Source organism: Sebastes fasciatus, chromosome 1 (genome assembly GCF_043250625.1).
Source record: "Sebastes fasciatus isolate fSebFas1 chromosome 1, fSebFas1.pri, whole genome shotgun sequence".
NCBI lineage: Eukaryota > Metazoa > Chordata > Actinopteri > Perciformes > Sebastidae > Sebastes > Sebastes fasciatus.
The window spans coordinates 15886974-15906758 of NC_133795.1; the positions used below are offsets into that span (position 1 = coordinate 15886974).

Below are 19785 nucleotides of genomic sequence, written 5' to 3' on the forward strand. Positions count from 1 at the left end.
TCAGAGAAGCTGTTTGTCAGCTGACCTTTGCAGTGGTAGAAATCTCTTAGCTGCATTCGTAACCACTGTAATCTTGCACTGATTTGTGTGCAGCCTCAGTAATTAATAAGCACTGCTACTTGTGCTGGTACATTTGAAGCTGTAGTAAACAAAATGTAATGAATGCATCTACCCTGACAAACTAATGGCATCACCACTAGATGTTTGTTGGGATGATAAATTACATGCAAAACAAGCGCATGCATTTTCCTTAATGATTTTATTGTCATTAAACTGATTAAATCAACTCCAGAGCTTAATGAGGCAAGCCAGGCAGACGGCAGAGGAATTGATGGAAGTTATGGGGTGAGGTCAAGGGTCAAATTTTCTTATTGACCTGCTGATTGAGCTGCCCTAAAGCACCATATCGGTGACAGCACCTGACATCTTTTCAGTGTCATGCAGTCCCCTCAGCTTCGTCTTCCCCCCTGAAATGAAACGCTTCCTACAGGCTGTCGCCTCTCAGTGCTTCATTACGGGGCTAATGCAGCGTTTCCTGTTCCTACAGCGGTGGGATCGTTTACCACCTCTTTACCTTGTGCTTTTCCCCATTTACCCCAGGCCTCCCATTCCCCGTAATGAGTCAAGAGGCACCGATGGCTGAGTGGATCGCATTGTTCCCCCACCATCTGTGGGATATCGACTGTGCAGCCCTTGATCCCTGCGAGAGAGAAGTGAGTCTCAGTCAGAGCTGAAATGCCTGCATGGACACCTACACGTTATTGCTTCACCAGAGAGTCACAGTGAGTTCAAGGGCTCTTCATTAGAGGACTGAGGTACATATTTGCTCCTAGAGGAAGTGTTTTTTTTACTGACGCTAACCTGATGCTCCAGGAGGATATACACTAGGCAAAATGATTCTTTACAACCTTGCAAAGCATTGATAGATGGTTTATTAACCATTAAAGATTTGTCAAATATGCATATTCACCCATCAGCACCTTTTTAAGCTCACTAACACATAATAACACAAAATCCAAGGTGTAAAAAAAACAATTTGTGTTTTTTCAAAGGGTCTATTTAGGCCAAGAAAATAGTCCCAAAGCCTTAAGTTTGGCATTTTGGCATTTTTGGAAAAACATCATGGTTGTGCTTAAAATAAGTACGTAAACTAAGTAAAATATGTACAAAAACAACGTAACCTAAGTATACTGGAAGTGGGCTATCGATCTTCTCATCTAACTTTCGGAAAGAAAACGAAAGCGTATTTCCCCCATTCCTTTGATAAGGCCATTTAAACCCTTTCTTGTTAGAAACATAGACTGTACATAAGAAGTGGACGTAGTCAACGTGACGTCACTCATTGGTTTGTAGACTGCCATTTGAAACCTTAGGTTTGGCATTTTGGCATTTTTGGAAAAACGTCATGGTTCGGCTTAAAATAAGTTAGTAAACTAAGTAAAATATGTACGAAAACAACGTAACCTAAGTATGGAAAAACACGTCACAAACACAACTTACAAAACAAAACACCGGTCTCAAAGTCTCAGTGTTTGTTGGACCCATCCGACTCTACTCACGCTTCCCATAAGCGGTCATTCTTACTTTTTTTTTCGACGTCACTAGCTCTGAGCGTAGCATATTTACGCGGATGAATTTACATTGGAGTCAGGACAGACTACATAGCGTAACCCCAAAAGCAAGAACAGCGTTCTTATTGCAAACTTTTGCCTTTCGCATTATCGTGTCGTTCATACACCTTTTCGTGTGACCGGGCTGAAATGTGAGGTTCACGTTCCACCTTAATGGAAAGACAAGAAGGAAATGGTGATGAAAGCTTGCGTGTCTTCTTTGAAGGGAACATGTATTGTTTTCTTCAATAACAAGGTACACATTTGTATAATTTGTTTCTCTGTGATCTGACGTGGACATCTGTTGATATAATACTGACACAGTCACATATACGTACGTCACTGTTATCAAACTTTCCCTTCCCTCAAACTCCCTTGCTGTCACTTCCTGGATCTGCCGTGACAGGACCGTATCGACAGTGGCAAGAATCCCCGTGACAAGTGCGATGGTGGAAATTGTGACATGTATCTGTGGTGGCAGTGCAGAGGGCTGTGACAGGCCTAGACAGCACTGCCTACCCCGTGTCATGAGATAGTATGTCAGCACTGTGTGTGACATTCCCCCAGGGGCACAGTTTGTGTGAAAGAGACACTAAAACCAGCGTCCCTGTTAAAGCCCATCGAGTGTCAGGGCAATAACAGAGAGAGGCCGCATATTATGAATGAATAGTTAATTAGATCCCACTGTGCACATCATTTGTGGATAATTCGTGGCCACCCAAAAAAAAAAAGTGTTACATGATCATCTCTGGGAGGAACTTAATCGGCTTATACGGATGAATCTCTTTTGTACAAACCCTCTCTGAAGGCTTTTAGCCTGCCAGAGGTGGCATCGCTCTTTTCTTCTTTACAATACGCTCTCAGCGAGCCGCAAAATGACCACAGTTGAGCTTGAGCAATAGAAGTCTCTATCATGGACATATATTAACTGGGCAGCGCAGACAGAATGGCCTTAAATGAGATCATTGACCAAATTTTTTAATTGCTAAATGGGCTCTAAATTCAGAGTTGAGCGTAAGCTGATGGAGAAGGATAGATATTTTTTTAATTTTTTTTAAAGTTATTTTTTTGGGGGCATTTTCCATTTTTATGACAGGACAGTGGATAGAGTCTTGAAAGGGGGGAGAGAGAGAGTGGATGCGGAAAGGGCCACAGGCCGGATTCGAACCCGGGCCGCCGCGGTCAGGACCAAGCCTTAATACATGGACGCCCGCTCTACCAACTGAGCTAACCCAGGCGCCCGGATAAATATTTTTAAAGCGAGAAACTGCATTCTCAAGCCCTATAAATCTGAGTTTTTCCCCTCTGGCTGTATTGTAGGGCCAATTAGTCAGATGGATGTGCGGTGTTATCTTTACTCTGGCTCATCTCCACTACGCAGGCACACAGCCCCTGTAAACTACTGTGGCCCAATAGGCCCCGATAAGATCTGTAATAAAGAACCACCCTGCTGATATTTCTGCCATCACAGCAGCTAAAAGAGAAAAAGCAGAGGTTACCACCATGTGGTGTCATATACACTCTCATCTAATCATATCACTTAGTACCAACATTATTGAGTGGGCAATAAACTGCTTCTGTAGCCTCTACACTCTCTCAATAATTTTTACCTGAGAGATTAGATAATAAAGTGTTTCACATAGACACAGTTATCTTATTGTTTTAATCTGTTCATCTCATGGACCATAATGAGACTGTCTTAGAAACCATATCTTAAAGGCGTACTCCGTTGTTTAATATTACACTTGTATAAAGTTGGGGGAATCGCAAGAGACAGATTTTAAACAAATTGTCGAACATGATGCAGCAGCAACCTGACTTTTAGTCCTTCACCATGTGTTCAGACAGAACTGGAGGCAAATTTTAAGTCAGCACGGCTGCATACAAAGTCAATGAAGAAGTGCGAGTAAGTGTGAATTTGCACAGGATGGCACAGACAGAGGGTGAAGGCCTTTAAAGACGGGGGGCGTGATAAATAAACAACACGAAAATGCGAAATACTCATCTGCGAATATTATACTGTATGTCTAGGGCTTTTATTGTGAAAGGTAAAACAACAAACACAAGGCTTTCATCCAGGAGACTGCTGTTTGTGTCCGGTGAGTCAAAAATCCCTTTCTCTTTCCACTGTTCGTTTATGTCCCGTGTTCACAGCGTCAAGTCACATTTTCACTGTACAAATGTAGTTTTAAGCCCAACCATGTTGTTTTTTCCTAAACCTAACTAAGTGGTTTTGTTGCTTAAACCTAAGCAAGTGTTTTTGTTTAATTCACAACATTAAGAACGTGTTTACTGCGACTGAAAAGTGATGCGAGGGGTCTGACAAAGCGTCAGTATGTGACGAGTTGGGATGAGAACGTGTTGGAATGACGCAAGGCCAATATTCGCATTACTTTCTGTCTGAACACACCTTTAGAGTCCTTAAATCCTACACACCCAATAATGCAACTAGATCACCACACCATGACTCGAAAGCTCCACACCCCACTCTTTAACCCAGGCTTTCTGTCTCCAGAGCCACATAGGACATTAAACAACAGTTTTCACAGGCAGTGGTTCTTTAATGAGGTGGTGAATTTTTGCATGAGTGGATTCACATTAAGGAAACTATAAAAGAATCTATAAAACAAAATAAATAAATAAATATATTAACTATTTACTCTACAAGCTTCACTGTCTTGTTGCATTTCTTCTGATTGGTACAGTCGAGGTAACGACACTCTCTGGGACTCACACACTGAAAATGCCAATGATGTGGAATGAATGAGTAACGGCAGAGTAAACAGACGTAGTCATTAAAACTGGCTTCAGGCTGTGCTTTCAGAATGAAAAACAGAAGCCGCATGTATTTCTTATACATTTATGTCAACAGTTCACTGCCTCCACAGCAGGAGCTCCGCCGCACAATATGTCTGTGTGGGTTGGCTTTGGCTGAGTTTATGGCAGCGCTTCCATAATGGTGTTCTTTCTGTTTATAGCATTTAAGGATTACAGGAACTAAATGTATTTATTGTTTAGATATTCTCTAAGTCTAATATTCTATGAACTCATAAATGAATACATATCAAGTATTAATTTTTTTTTTGTAGTCAGAATTGCGGCAACAATGCTGAAAACAGATGCAGTTGACTTTCATCCTGGCGGGTCATTTTTGACCCATGTCTGCAAGTTTCCATGTAAACAACATCTTTTTCTCTACAAGACAGAGAAATTAATACGTTAATGACTTACAGGGCTGACCTGAATGCTTCGAAGCTTTGACCGTTGCCATGGTAATCAACCTCCAAATCAATATTCGAATGCTTCGTTTTTTGTTTTATATAAATATCTATGTATATATAGATATATACATATCTATATATACTGTATATATATAGATATATATCTATATATGTGTGTGTGTGTGTGTATATATATATTTATATATATGTTTGTATGTATATATGTGTGTATGCATGTATGTACAGTATGTGTGTATGTAATAATAAAGTATAAGTCCCATGAAATAAAGAATAATCCCACAACATTATTCATTATTCATGTTGAACATTAATTATTATTAGTTATTCTCAGACGGATATCACTGATTGTTATGTGTGGAGGTACGCGTGTGTACAGTAGTGTGGCTGCATATATTTCTCACCGAAGCTTCGACGCCCCAAATAAATGGTATTCGGGTCAGCCCTAATGACTTATGATAATAAAAACAAAACAATTAATAATTTCTTAAATTCCTGATTGATGACGTAATTGTGTTAAAAAGATATTATAAAGAAACATTCAGCTATATATCAAATAATATTGAAAATGAACGCATGCATTAAAATGTTTTGAATATGTTGTGCATCACAGGGTTAATAGTGAATTGTGTCATTTCTTAGCAATCAGTGTTTAGATAAACAGATGTCAGAGTTTACAAATGTAAATAAGCAAGTAAGATAAAAAAAAAATGTTTTGTTGTTAATGACTTTGCATTGTTACAACATTTGAGAGTAGGAATTTCACATGTTAAATCTTGTTCTTTCAGTGGCTATAATTTGAAAAAATGTTTGTACTTTCATAACAAAGCACAGCATGTTGCGTTATTTGGTGATTCAGATAATCCAGTTTTTGTCTCGCTGTATTTGTCTTAATAAACGTCACACCTCTCCTTTAGTGTGAAACCACACTGAAATGATCTCTTTCAAACAAACAGAGGAGGAGGAACAACCATGTAAACGAAGAGTGGTAATGAAGTAAAAGCCAGCTGGTCACATCTAAGATTTTTTTGTGTATTCATCAATCATGCAGGCTGTTGATTTACAGTTAATGTGTCTACTTTCTTTGACTGATAAACCCACTGGATGTTCCCAGAGGTTGGCTGTGCTCATGAAAACATCCTGTAGAGAGGTTAGAGTTCACTGCCACGCTCTTGAACACTGTTGACATGGTGTGACATCATTAGTTAGATTCCCTGGCTTTGTCTTCTGCACTAGCCACCCCTCAGTGTCTAATATCCCCCTCAGTGTATAGGACTGTGTGTAGTTGGGACAGATGCTCACTTCTAGGGACGACGCCCCCGTAGGAGCATGGGAACTCGTGTGAAGGCTTGCCTATAGCTTGGGCTCCAATGCCTTCAGTCAGAGGGGTCGGCTGCTCACCCATGGGACTGTGGGTGGGGGTTGGTGTGCCTGGTGCAATGCTTCTCCCTCTGCCCTCTTCCATATCCTATTGATGTCCTAAAGGGTCCAGGTTAGAGGTCAGCCCTTCAGAGGTGGCAGGGTCAAACTACCGTCTCATGAATATGGAGGGCCGCTGTGCTCAGGGGACCATCTGGCTGGCTGAACAAATGAGCCTGCTGAGAGGGCGCTGTATTAGTGTAATTACTGTGGATTTCCCAGGCCTAAAAAAACAGCATCAGTACTCTCTGGATCCCCCTTTGCTCCTGGCATCTGCAGGTGGATTAAGACTAAACTGAAACAGAAAAAATACGTAACAATTTAAACATTCAGGGAATTCACTGCTAGTTTGTTAGTTGTTTGGATTTCATTAACGTCCAAAGTTGTGTTTTTCATTGTTTTGGTTTTGGTTTGTTGCTGATGATGATTATGTTGTTGGGTGTTGAGACATGTGCATAAGAAATGTATGGTGGGCTGAAGCAGGAAAAGCCAACACTAGGATCAGCAGTGATTCATGGAGAGACCTTCGTCTGGTCAGCTAACATTACTGCCAAGCAGCTGAAATATAGAGTGATATTGTGGTTTTAGCTGACATGTGTCGCCTCACTGTTTTGAGCGATGCTGGTTCATGTCTATTTAGAGCAGGCAAACGTGAGCCCGACGCTGACTTTCGTTGACTTAACGGCCACAGGTGTCGCTGTTAACAAGACATTTCTGATTCTTACAAACAGTCCCTTTAAATATCAGCTATTTTAAAAAATATCTTTTTTTTTAAGGAAACGTTTCAACCAGGTGGCAACCTCCGGGTCTGAGAAGTGAAGCCAATGCGGAAGTGCCTTAAACCTGCATTCTTTCTAACAGCCAGCAGGGGGCGACTCCTCTGGTTGCAAAAAGAAGTCTGATTGTATAGAAGTCTACGAGAAAATAACCCTACTTCTCACTTGATTTATCACCTCAGTAAACATTGTAAACATCAATTGCTAGTTTCAAGTCTTTTTCAATACAGCATGATGTTCATTTAGTAAATTATGGTCCCATTTAGAGTCAAATAGACCATAAAGCAGGAGATGCTTTAGATTGTCCTGTTTTTGTCTTACAACTTTAACCCTTTCACGGTGTGCTTTCACTTCTTCAAAGTTAATTGTAATGTTTTGGTTGCTTAAAATGTTTTATTCAGCGTTCGGTTGCTCCACCCACTTCTGGTTCCAAAAACCAAGATGGCAACGGCCAAAATGCCGGACTGAAGGCTTCAAAACGTCAGTCCACAAACCAATGGGTGACGTCATGGTGACTACGTCCACTTCTTTTAGAAAGTCTATGGTTTCAACCCAGTGGCTATTTATAAAACTGAGCATATACAGTGAAGACAATACACAGAGGCACTGAAATTTGCTGAGGCAGCACATTACATTTAAGAGGCCAAAACAAGCCAAAACTTATTTAAAGGGAGTGGATATAGATCATGATACAGTATGTTTAGAGTGTAATGATGTTCATATAACATTATTCTGTATATTTTCAAGTGGGCACCTTTTGAGACACATTTTGATTCAAAGAGAAATGACCTTTCTATAGGCTATGAATGTGTAAGAAATTGAGGCTGTCTGGTGACCTTGATAAGAATCTCATCCTGTTTGTCACACCGAGAGCGGGTCTTTGTGGGGACTTTGACCGGAGGCGAATCCTGGGTCAACCTCTTGCTGTCATTCTGCTCTCCTTTCTCCCTCCTCCCATTATTTACACCTCCCAGGAGTAAAAAACCACAATGCAACTCTGTGTGTCAGTGGTTGTCTGCGTCTATGTTTGTCTCAAGAGTATTTTTGGAGTTTGAGTGTGAAGTGAACAATGCTCCTGTTCTTTTGTGTTGCTCTCTGATACAGGTGACCTAGAGTCAGTGAAAGCAGAAGCACCAGCCTGCTCATTTCAGAGGGAGATTGAGGGGGTTGGGATACCTCTCTCATCTGACAGCACTGTCTGAAAGCTTGTTGATGGAGGAAATACAAACACGGGTCCACTAGAGCCACGGTCACATCAGAGAAGGTCAGTTACGTCCATTTTTATCTCTTTGTTCTGGATCGAGCGTCCTGGGGGTTTGATCTTGGTAAGAATCAAACCCACATTATCAAAATCACATCTTAGGTGTGTTACAGATATTTTTTGCTGTCCGGTTAATTATTTCATATGTGACTATATCACTTTTCTTTCTCTTTCATGGACCAAAAGTCAGAAAATGTCGTGTTACAGTATATTATTTTAGAGCTGCAACTAACCATTATGTTCTTTATCGATTCATTTGCAAATTATTATCTGGATTAATCTAATAATTGTTTGGTCTATAAAATGACTCACTTTCACAGAGGCCAAGGTAACTCCTTCAAATATATCTTTTCTCTCACCAACAGTCCAAACCCCAAAGTTATGTAATTTATAGCGCTGTCAATCGAATAAAATATTTAATCGCATGATTGTCCATATTTAATAGCGATTAATCGCAAATGAATCGCACATTTTTTATCTGTTCAAAATGTACCTTAAAGGGAGATTTATCAAGTATTTAATACAAATATGTTTGCTTTATGCAAATGTATGTATATATTTATTATTGGAAATCAATTAACAACACAAAACAATGACAGATATTGTCCAGAAACCCTCACAGGTACTGCATTTAACATAAAAAATATGCTCAAATCATAACATGGCAAACTCAAGCCCAACAGGCAACAACAGCTGTGTGTGTGTCAGTGTGCTGCAACGAAAACCAGCAAATATTCACATTTGAGAATCTGGAACCAGAGAGTTTTTGCCATTTTAACGATTATCAAATCGATTATCAAAGTAGTTGCCTATTTACTTTCAATCGATTGACCAATCCAATAACGACCAATCATTTAATTTCATATCATATATTACCTCAATATGAGTTTTGTGGCTCATTATAGATATACACAGAATAAATAAAAGTCTTTTGGAGGATCTTTGAGTGAGCTTGATAGACAGTGGTTGTTCTGAAATATTGTCTCTATCCTGAAAGACAGTATATTGTATATATACTTTACACAAAGGTGTATCAGGGTATGGTGAAAGAAGGGAGAGTTTATGTTGAAAGCGGGTGAGCCTGGAGCTTTCCTGTCAGGCTGAGAGGCACTAAAGACTCAGAGCATGAATAAATCACCACAGTTTGACCCATTTAAATACCAAATGGAACCATGCTCTCCACTGGGGAGCGACAGGCATGCTTGAACACACTGCTTCATTTCCACGATGGCAGCAGGATGCCACTGGTAGACGGTGCGACTGGGGGAGTCGTAGTATTATACAGCAACCTTAAAAGTACCTCTGGCATGACTGCATTGCCTTTGGCTGTGGGTCAAACGAACGGAGCTGTCCCCCGACTGCAGCCTGAGGTGGGTGATAGCACAGTAATCTAATGGTACTGTAACCCTGATGTGAACTTTCTCAGCTGCAGTGTCTGAGAGAAAAAATTCTCAGTCATGCCTTTCTTTTTCATTCGGCTCCTCTACGCCCCGCAGCATTACCCTCCAGTCTCCGTCTCTAATTGGTCACGGAGTTGCTCAGCAGCAAAGTCATCAAAAACCGGCTAGCTGGCTAATGGCAACCTCTGTTCACTTAACTGTGCAGTGCTTAAACAATCCCCTCAATGTAAGCCAACTAGAGCACTTTGAAATTGAAAAGAAGAAACATAAATCTTTCAGTTAAACATGTAGGCCAATTTTCTACACTGATATGAATTTCTACTCCCCCCTGGAGGGACCTAGATTTCCAAGGCTAACCTTTGGACCTGATAGGTTTATTCATGCCATGTGACTCCAATCACACCACAGTGTAAATCTCTAGGGAGTTCGCTGTGGTTTGACAATTTGTAGGTGTAAAATGTACTTTGACTGAGCTGGTTCCCACCTGCCGCCACCGCTACCACCATCTGTGCGACTGTCCCAGAGAGTATGTCATTTCTTGGTTAATATTTAAATTTCATGTTTGCCTAGATGTGATGAGTGACAAGAACCACAGCACTGGGAGGGAGGGAGATGGGTAAAAGGGTTGTGGCAGGTCTACTAGGTCGCCATACATTTTTTTTGCTGTTGTACGTTTCTGCAAATCACGGGATACGTTGAATGTCAATGTTACTGAACCAAAAATACGTTTCATAAATACATTTCAAATCAGCCTTGTATAATGCTTATAGAAACGCACAGTGCCACGTGTTAAACGTTGTGAAACGATTGGTTAGGTTTAGGCAACAAAACCACTTGGTTAAGATTAGAAAAAAGGTCATAGTTTGTGTTCAAATAATAACGTAACAACCATAACAACATACCAGATCATGTATGTATAATAAGACCTGGATACGTCACCGCCGCCCAGCCTTGCTTCCATTTTTTTTCCAGTGGTATTGCAATGAAAAATCCCCCTGCGGCCCAAAGAGCATTTTTCCCCATAGACCACCTTTGTAAAAGAGAAGAGTCTGTAAAACTGTTGATATGACACCTCAAACTGCAAACAAGGTCAATTATGATCCTTCTGTTATGAATTTTTGATTAATGGAGGTTTCATATTTGTAAAAACTTTCCTTGAGCTGAGAAAAGCGATTTAAAAATTCTATGGGCCGAGTAGAAACTCATGGGCGGGGCCAGCAGGAGAAACACTATTGTGCATATTCAGTGGGCTGCATACCCGGGTAAAGTAAACCCAGAAGCCAGAAAACGTATTTTGTGCCAGGCGAGCAATTCTCGTTGGACTGAATAGGTGTCATCTTGGGGTCCAGTATCCAGTTCTTATTATACATCCATGGGGCAGATAGGGTGGGGATAAGTCAGGAGGACGTCACTGATATTAACCTGGGACTATTTGAAAATACCATTTCTGCTGTATCTGCAATACAGACTACAATGGACAGAGAGAAAGCTGGAAAATACGTTGGGATATCATCTGCTCTTGTGAGGCAGAATGATTTGAGGCATGGGAAATCATATCAGAGCCGCTCCTAGCCTCGGCGAAAGAGACTACCAGGAACAGCCTCAAAGTCCTAGCATCCTTATAATGCGCTGACAACTTTAAGTGTAAATCTCTATATATTTCCCACGTTACTGGGAAAGACGTTGTTGTGAAAGCCTGCCGCTTACTCGAATCAGCCGTTTGCAAAACCGCATGTCGAGGTTAGAGAGGCAGCAGGGCCATGTTGATTGTTTTCTCAAATGTACATTTACTAATTATTCAAATGTAATGAGGCTTGCAAGAGTTGTAACACTGATTCACTGTGTCCCTTTGAGAAGCAGTCTTTATATTGATTTAACGTAATGAAGCTCTTTTTCTTTAATCCCAAATGTATTCCAATTACTGCACTGAATCCTGCAGCTGCAATTAGTCCCCGAGCTGATGGAGCGCTGTGGGGATGTGCACCTGCAGAGGTGGATGCCTACATCTGTATCAACAAATTACCTAACACTTATGGGATCCTGAAGCCTGTTTTTACACTGAAATATATGTTGTTGTTTATTGCTGAAAACTATAAATAGTGATGAGGCATCTTTGTAACGTACAAAGACGGCAGCTAAGGGCAGCCTAGTATTTGATCTAGCGATTCTGAGCTTGTGTCGCAGGCGGTGTTTCCATACTCTCTCTGCGAGACAGTTGGTCATTGTGTTGGAGTTGAAAGACTCTTTCAGGTAGATTCTCTGGAGTTTTCCTGTCCTTGACAACCTCCACTCCCACCCACTGTAGCTTCTCCCCATCTCCATCTCTCTCTCTCTCTAGAATCGGTGTGATTTATAAGGGCTAATAGCCGCCCACTCCCTTCACGCTCTTTAACTCTCCATCTATTGATATTAGCCAGCCAGGAAATAGAGCTAAATTATCCCATTCACCAGGTGACCTTAACAGTCCATATGATTTACCCTCTAAAGGAGACTCTTGTACATTGTAACACTTGTACACACCGACAGACTTTAACTCATTGACAGCTGTAATTATGCAGACATTAACGTTATAATTAATACGATACAGCTCTTTTCTTTCTAAACTATGGCACCGTGTGAATAACCAGCAATACAAGCCACAAAAAAGGCTCTTAAGATAAGGTGAAAAATAGGGAAAAGGCAGACAAAGAAGTATTTCATAGAACAGACTAGTAAAGGAGGCCACCCAACCCCCTTCCTCTCCCCTCCTCGCCCGAATAATACCCTCAGAGAACAGACCGGTAAACCACTTCATCAGCCCCCAGCACATCAGTCCTGCCATATATGGACACAAATGGGTGGAGTAGAAGGGATAGGAAATTCCATCACTCTCCACACTTTTCCTCCGAATGCAAATCCTCTTCCCCCTAATCACTCCGATGTGTTTTTATTCACCTTGCTTCTTCCCAAGTAGGACAACCCAGCCTGTCATTTAACCCAAAGCCTTGTGCTCACTGGGCATTTCTTTTTCTTGAATATAAGCCCTGGCAGGCAGCAGGGATGAAGTGCTTTGGTGTGGTGTGTAGATAAACAAAAGTGCTGTGTGTGGGTACTTGCATCTTTGACAACATCTCATCCTCCTGACAAGAAAAGTGCAGCGCTTCTCCTTTTTGAAAATCTGAGATATTTTCAAGTTGAAGCACCGAGAGCGGCAGAACAAAAAGGTGGAGTGTTTTGAACAAGAAAAGGTTCTGGGAAAAGCGCTTTTACAGAGACAGCTGCTTCAGCTCCACACGCACTATGTCTCTATTGAAAATGTCTGAAAAAGGCGCTGATGCTCTAAACAGAAACCTAGTGGGCACAAGGCCGAACATTATCTTCAGGATTATTTCCTCCCCCCCATCTCAGCTGCCCATAGACACACAAACACACACATTAGCAGCGGTACCACTATCTCGGCCACCAGCATCAGTGAAAAGACACATTCTGACTCCAAATCTCAGACAGAGCATGTAGCTAACAAAGAGCAGTTGTCTTTGTTCAGCTGGCGCAGGAGAGGGAGGGGTGAACACGGAGGGATAAGGATGGAGGATGGAGGATAGGGAGAGACGCAGACTTCCCTCTTTTCTGTTTGAGCACAAAAAACAGCAGACAAGCAAAATTTCCCCACTAATCACACACGTACACGTTGTACCTGTTCAGACATCAGAGTCCTGAGCTGGATGTTGTTAAACACTACTGTGCTTACTCAGGTCAGGTGGGTCTAATGACTATGAAATATATTTTTAATAGGCTACTTACAGTAAAGTATATAATCTAATGCAATATGCATATTCATTTTAAGCACGCAGTGTATCTCTGAATGAGTTTAGCTTAAAGGAACAGTGTGTAACAATTAGGGGGCTGTATTGGCACAAATGGAATATAATATTAATAAGTATGTTTTCTGTAGTACAATCACCTCATAATAAGAATTGTAGTGTTTTCGTTAGCTTAGAATGAGTCGTTTATATCTACATAGGGAGATGCCCTGCTTGGGCCGAGTCGATAGCATTACCCGCTGCCATCGCCGCCGCTCTCTCTCTCCCTTGCTTCACCACTCACTTCCCACATACACACACACACCATTCGCCATTCGCTTTTTTGCATCAGCTCCCACCGTAGCTCTCCAACACGCTTGGCACACGGAAAAGTCTTCAGTTGGTTGTAATCTCCTCACCTCACTGCTAGATACCGTCAGATCCTACACACTAGACCTTTAAAACAAAGCGGACACATTTTAAACAAGACTAGTCTACATCAATGCTAGCAGATCTGTGAGACTGTACTTTGGTAAGCAGTGCTTTGAGCTAAACGTCAGCATGCTAATATGCTCACAATGATAATGCTAACATGCTAATGTTGAGCAGTTTAACCATCTTATGCTGTGTCTCAATTTGCATCCTTCTGCAAGTTTACACCTGCTATTTTGAGTGCATAAGTTGGTTCACACTCACCAGTATGGCAAAATGCAATGCACTATGAGTACCCGGATGGTGTACTAATAACAGTGAAAAATGTGAGTGTGAAATGCTGGACACTCACCCTCAATGGTGGCCATCTTGGCTACGTAGCGGAAGGGGAAACTTGTGAAAATGGCGGCCGAGGAAGCTGCACCAGTTGCGGTTGCTTCTAGTGAACACCGCATTATAAAAATGTAAGCCGGCAGATATTTTCGCAGGTGACAATTGCAGTCAGATGTTTGCGGTGCTCCGTCCGGTTTCAATTTGCCATGAAAACAACAAGCGAAATTCACGCACTGCGCAAGTAAGTACATAGTGTACGCAGTGTATTACAAGTGTACTAACGGCAGTTAAGGATTAGTGTGCTAGCATGTTTGTCAATTAGCACTAGCGCTAAACACAAAGTACAGCTGGGGCTGATGGGAATGTTAGTTTTGCAGGTATTTAGTCATAAAGTATTGGACAAATTTAAAAAGATCATGGAATCACCAAAGGTGTATCACATTTCATGATAATACATCTAGTAGGCAACTTGTTGAGACAATTCACTAAAAACTGCAAATGTCAACCTCACAGTGGTGCAAGAGAAAAGTCATGGGAACACTTAAGTCATTATACTGTACATTGTCTGGGAACCAGGAATGGGGCACAATCTTGTGCCAGTCCATTCAGTAGATGTTGATTAATTTCACAGGTTCAGTGAAAACTTTGATCTGCTGATGGCGCTGGAGGAAAAGTCAGAGTATCACTGAAATGAGTAGGATTCATCCTCTGGAAAACATGAATGTCTGTACAAAATTTCATGGCAACCCATCCAATAGCTGTTGATATTTCAGTCTGGACCAAAGTGATGGACCAACTGACTGCCATTGGCATCCCTGGAGCCATGCTGTTAGCATGCAAGCAAGATTGTGACCATCAACATTATAACAACCAACCAACCAACGTCTGAAAATGTCCGATCTCACTAAATGCTCAGCTTCCCAGCAGGAAGTACTGAGACACTATGTTGTTGTGACCTTTACAGAAAACTCAAAAAGTAAAGTAAACTTATTTCATTATTAACTCAGAACCGTTCGGGCATTCCCTGCTTCGGTCTCTGGAGACACAACACAGCTGGTATGGTTCCATGATCTCAACATACTGTCGATAATTATTTAATGATGAGACACAGATGGTTAAGACATCTTTAACTCTGTGCTGTCTTATTCTGCAATGGATTGCATTAGTTTAATTATTTTAATACTTTAACTTGATGGTATTTCCCCCTCATGTGTTCCCAGCTGTGTCTGAAATGTGTAGCTTAAAAAAAAAACACAATATTAGTCGACTAGTCAAAGCAGTGCTCTTCTCCTCCTTTGCAAAACACCAGTGACGTAAAAGCTGCTGATGCCACATGCCAATTAAATATTGATGGTCTGGGGTTCTTTTTTTGTCAGGATAAACGGAAAGGAAGAAAAAAACTTTTCTGGTTAATGATCTTGTTTTTGTGAGTGGAAACACAAGACGGATTGATAAATAAAATTGATTAACACAAGGCTATTATTGTACTATATCACAGTGTGGCACACCCAAGAACAATTACCTTCATAAAGCAAATGAGTACCAACAGCTACAACACACACACACACACACACACACACACACACACACACACACAACACACACACACTTCAGAAACTATTTTAATTTCGATTGGGCCAAAACAAATCAAGCAAGGCCTGTGTTTGACAAACCCAAATGAAAGTCAATCCCCAAGAGCCACTGCTAAATTGCTTTGCTCAGGAGCAATTATAAAGGGATCTGTTGATTTTGTTGTTAAGTGGCTGTGATTGGTTGCGGAGTGGCAGGCTCTAATGTGGACACTAATGCAAAGTGACATGTGTAACAGGAGTCAGGACCTCATCACCTCTGTGGCTATTAAGACCAACTCAGATGAGACGTTTCCCATTCACGCTCACCTTGAGCCCTTGGCGGTACAAAGGGATGTAAACAGTCGATGCCCGGGAACAGCACTGTTTGGGTAAGTTTGATTTAGTGTTTAGTCACCTGAGAGTGAAACTATTCCTCTTTTGCAGCTAAATAGAAATTTATTGTTCTGAATACGTCTGCTTAATTAGATGTACTCTAAGACACATCTCCAGCACACCTTATTACTTTTACCATGCAGGGGCATTCAAGAAGTCTTATTAGGGAGATGTGTAAGAAAATACTTAAAGGTACAGTGTGTAGGATTTTGCAGCATCTATAGTGGTGTGGTTGCAGATTGCAACCAACTGAGTACCCCTCCACTCACTCCTCCCTCCTGGAGGAGGTACCACGGTTTTGCACTCTGCGGCTCACGTTCCCGCAGTTTCACAAGGGTGATGGATAACTACGGTGGCCTTCAGGCAACAACATGAAAGTCTCTCTCTAGAGCCAGTGTTTGGTTTGTCCATTCTGGGCTACTGTAGAAATATGGCAGAGCAACATGGCGGACTCTGTGAAGAGGACCCGCACCCTATGTAGATATGAAGGGCTCATTCTAAGCTAACGAAAACACAATGATTTTTAGTTGCAGGTGATTATACACTAATGAAAACATAGTTATGAATACTATATTCCATTTCTGCTAATAGATCCTACAAAATGTTACACACTGTTCCTTTAAAGTATAGTTTGACATTTTGGGAAATACATTTATTCACTTTCTTGCCGGGAGTTGGATGAGAAGATCGATAACAATGTTTGACCACTAAATATGAACTATAGCAGCAGACAGTTTAGCTTAGCATAAAGACTGGAAACAGGTGAAAACAGCTAGCCCGGCCCTCTCCAAAGGTAACAAAATCTGCCTACCAGCACCTTTAAAGATCACTAATTAACATCTTATATCTTGTTTGTTTATTGCATATGAAAACCAAAGTGTAAATGTCAAGTTTTGGTTTTACTTTCCTGGAGACTCCTGTGGTTGCTTGGCAACATCATGGTGAGGCACATAACCACACAAGCCTCTACTTGTCGTTAAACAAATGAGATATAATATGTTAATTAGTGATCTTTAGAGGTGCTGGTAGGTAGATTAATTACTTAAATCACGGTTAGCATCAAAACCGGTATATCGTGACACCCCTACTCTAGCTTCATAGTTAGCGCACAGACATGAGCGAGTTATCGATCTTCTCGTCTCTCGGCAAGAGTGCAAAAGCTACATGGTCAACAATATAAGTACCACCTGTACCCTCTGTTGCAATCCAATATAACAGCCCTGCAATAAATTCAACCACAGTGAAGCTCATAATGTTCAATTTGTGTTGAGCCTGGGAGGTGCTGATTCAACTCAGAGGGGATTTTCCGAGGCTGTAGTTTGTGCTGTTGTTGTGTTGCAGATGCCTTATTTGTTTCACCTCTCGCCCTGCAGCTGAAGGAGAGGACACACTGACAGAGATTTGGACCATGACAAACATGGTATTAGGTTAGGGAACAGGAAATTGAAATAAAATTGGAATTGTCACTTTTCTCTTGAGAGTGACAGCGTTTGTAATGTACACGCAAGCATGTGTGCGCGTGTGTGAGTAAAACAACATCTGCAGTGTTTGCTGTGGTAGCGATGGTACCAGGAATGGTGTGATATGTGTGTGTGACACAGTGTCATAACAAGGTGTGCTAAATGTTCAGTGACAGGTCTGCTCTGGTTACAGCGAAGACGGGGGCTCTTCATATTAATGCCAATTAAAATCAGATTTAATTGAATCACAAAAATCAAATTAAAAAAAGTACATTTATCTTACAGACAAAACTCTCTGTCCTCTGATGCTCTATAGACTTTATTTTACATATTCCAAATAAACTGAACTCAGACAAATGCTTCTGGTAAAGATGGAGGCATTACTAGTTCACTTGCGGCGAAGTCATGTGTGTCAGTTTGCCTACTTATTTTCTTCCAACATTCATCTCGTCACTTCTTATTTAATATTCTACCCATCTAGGGCCGAAAACAAGCGCTGACAAGAAAACTGACACCTCTGTCTCCTCCTCAGCGGAGTGTAATGCGGCAAAATGATGAGAAGTCTTGCGAAAGGTAAAACGGGGGGCATACGTTTCTGTGTGACTGGTTTTCCCAGATGGCCATGTGGAGGGAGCTGTGTGATCAGAGATCTAATAAACCGGTGGATATGCTGCATCGCCTTTCCTGGGAGGGAGCTGTTGCCATAGCAACCACACCACAAGCACTGCAGGTTAATGGTGGGAAATTATGATTTGCCGGTTGCAACTAAACACACGGAGTGACTGCTGAATCAACTTTGAGCTCTCTGTGGTGGCAGAGCGATACGAGCGGCTCCCACAGTGCCCTTTTTTGGATAGCAAAACGGTCTTTGAACAAGTTCCAGTTGGCCCCCAGCAAAATGAATTAAATTTCACTATTTAGACTATATTTGCCACTCAGTCTGCGCTAAATCTAAAAGTAGTAAAATATTTAAAAACACTTTTCCGATTAGGGTCTGACGGCCAAAACAATCTCAAATAGGAATTCTTCTAACAGGTATTAGTGGTTTTAAGGATGATTAAAACTTTACAAACTCTGTGCGTACTGTTATGAAAAAGCTTCAGACCACAATGTGCAGAAGGTCAAAATAACATTTTCCATTTGCAGTTTAATACTATAGTATGAGTCATCCTAGCAGCATGGATGGATTACAGATTAGCTTTACTAGACAAAGGTTGAAGGTCATGCATTACAGAGCATAAAGTACAACAAACACAAGGCTTTCATCCAGGAGATCGCTGTTTTTGTTCCGTGCGTCAAGTTTCACTTTCACGTTACAATCAGCTATTCATTCATGTCCCGTGTTCACAATGTCAAGTCACATTTTCACTGTACAAACGTAGTCATTTTAAGCCCAACCATGAAGTTTTTTTCCTAAACCTAATTTAAGTTGATTTGTTGCCGAATCTTAAGCAAGAGTTTTTTTTAATTCACAATATTAAGCACGTGTTTACTGTGACCAAATAGTGACGCAGAGGGGTCTGACAAAGCGTCAGTGTGTGACGAGTTGGGATGAGAACGTGTTGGGAGGGTGGGTGTTGCTTTCGCAACGGCGCCGTCGGTCGGGATGGTATTATCAGCTGTAACAGCCATATGAGCGCAGCTCAGAGCGGCGGCCAGTGGAGCACCCTCACACGCACTAAAAGCATGCTCAGCCGGCCCGGCTATGTCAACAAAGCAAGGAGAAGCTCTGATTACAACACACACAGAGGGAGAGCGACTTCATTCTCTTTTCAGGTAGACATTACTCCTCTATATCTCTGTTTGATGCTATATTAATGCTCTGGATATCATATAGAGCACCTTTAATGTTATAAATAATCAAGAATGGAAATTAATTACTGTACTATACCCTCCATTACTCAAAGCTGAATCAGGTTAAATACCCTATTTTATGACTGCCCCGAATAATGTAAGTTTTGCTGAACCTTTTAATGTTTGCTGTTTGTATTCAGCAGTAACCTTTAGGCTAAATGCATAACGCTGTGTTTACTCTTTATGCATTTCATTAATAATGCAATTGCATGCATGCGTTTAAGCTTCAAATATACTTTTCTGTATTCTTTTCTGCCT

General features: G+C 41.2%; 1 long non-coding RNA gene across 1 annotated transcript; it reads left to right on the plus strand.

The window, feature by feature from the left end:
• Window positions 1-7788: 7788 nt before the first annotated feature.
• Window positions 7789-15741, plus strand: LOC141777208 (uncharacterized). Its single transcript, XR_012595870.1, has 3 exons — window positions 7789-8047; window positions 8149-8308; window positions 14881-15741. It is a non-coding gene; the product is annotated as an uncharacterized LOC141777208 (long non-coding RNA).
• The last annotated feature ends 4044 nt before the right edge of the window (window positions 15742-19785 follow it).